The sequence below is a fragment of the Vicia villosa genome, unplaced genomic scaffold, assembly GCF_029867415.1.
Source record: "Vicia villosa cultivar HV-30 ecotype Madison, WI unplaced genomic scaffold, Vvil1.0 ctg.001128F_1_1_3, whole genome shotgun sequence".
NCBI lineage: Eukaryota > Viridiplantae > Streptophyta > Magnoliopsida > Fabales > Fabaceae > Vicia > Vicia villosa.
In genome coordinates, this window is record NW_026705495.1 from 190646 (window position 1) to 192702 (window position 2057).

Genomic DNA, 2057 nt, shown 5'->3' on the forward strand with positions numbered 1-2057 from the left:
TTTTAAAATGATGGGTTTTATATATTTTTGTGGAAGTTTTCAAAATGATGGGAAGAAGTTATGAAAAAGGAAAAGTTATATTACGCCTCTAACAATTTTTAAACTGCTTCATGAATGTAGGTTATGATTGTTCCAAGTGTTGAGTTAAAATATACTTGCCACGTACTGCAATTTTATGGGGTAAAATTGAAAAAAAATAGGTCAACCTAAGAAAGTGTATCCCATTTATATATAGTTATATATCACACAAAAAATGGAATAAAAGTGAACAAAATAAAATCCAAAAATAATAGTAATAATCAAGAGTGAGTTCCATGATAAGAAATCAGAGTTCAATTTTACAAATGCACAACCGATTGTTGTCATAACCTTGACCATTTCTAGATTGTTTTTGTGAAATTTTTTTAGAATAGAAAGAAAAACATTAAATAGAAAAGTGACATGGAAAGGAGAGAAAATGAAAACTTCATGTTATTGGATTTGTAGTAAAGTAGAAAAGTGGTTTATGAAACTGATTGAAAGTGGTTTATATATATATATATATATATATATATATATATATATATATATATATATATATATATATATATATATATATATATATATATATGAAAAATTAAAACGTGTAATGCTTTTTAGCGTGGGAATAATGGTTACCAATTCTATAAATGCTTGAAAGTGGTTTATGTATATGCAAAATATACCAAGCAGAATGCCAATTATTTAGACATATTTAACTGTCTATGTATATCTTGTGTAAAGCATATAATTTTTACAATATAACTAACTATGCTAATTTATGCACATGATATATAATACTCTAATACTAACTTTTCTGTAACTGCTTGAAAGTGGGTTATATATATGAAAAATTAATTTTGGAGCGGTTAATAAAACTTACCAATTACTTTGTAACTGCTCGAAGGTGGTTTGATGAATAGATAAACAGTTGTGGTTAAAGGGTAAAAATAGAAAAAAAATAGAGTGTATCCTCTTTAAAGATAGGTATAAATTACATAAGATAATCCTTACAATTTACAATTACGTAAGATAAAAAAATTATGCAACAGAAAAACAAAAGCGTATCACCATGCTTACACTTGACAGCAAAGAACAAAAATTGTAGTTTTCTTTAAGAAGATTTAAGATTGTTTGATCGGGAAATCGAAGAAACATAAAAAAATGCATTCACCATACTCGCACACATTCCTCTTTTCTCTTTTTTTTTTTCTTTCAATTGTACACTCTAAATATTTCCTTCTTTATCTATGCATTCTATCTATAAATAACATCAAAGATGCATTAATGTCAGGTTTTATAAAAAATAATTTGATTGGGGCTGCAACTAATCTCTCTTATTTAATTTATTTTTTTTTTCAAAAAATATGCGAGGTATAGGACATGAGGCCGCAGCTAAAGGTCTAATATTAACATTATTTATAGCATTTATACTTTCTATTTCATTTTTTATATATTTGTATTATATTATTAAAAAGCACTAAAGGATGCATCAAATTACTTCTCCCGTAGCATAAAGTCAACCGACAATGCATCAAATTATTCCTCCTATAGCACAGAGTTAACCGGTAATACATCAAATTATTCTTCCTATAGTACAAAGTCAACCTACAATGCATCAAATTACTCTAACCGTAGCACAAAGTCAACCGACAATGCATCAAAGTACTCCTCCTGAAACCCAAAGTCAACCAGCAATGTATCAAATTACTCCTCCTCCTGTAGCATACAGTCAACCGACATTTAGGGTATGTTTGGTTGTGAGATGAAAATGAGAAGAGAGAAAGATGTGAGAAAGAGTGTGAAGAGAGAAATGAGAGAGAAGTAGAGTAGATTTAATGTATTATTTGTTATAAGAGAAGTATGAGAAAAATAGAAGAGAGAAATGTAATTATTTTTGAAAGGACAAAAATATCCTTAATTATAAAAATTAATACTACAATTTTTTTTTATTATTAAAAATTATTTTTTCTATCAATATGTATTTTAGTTAAAAATAATAATAATTTAATTAATTGTTTTACCATTTCAATTATTTA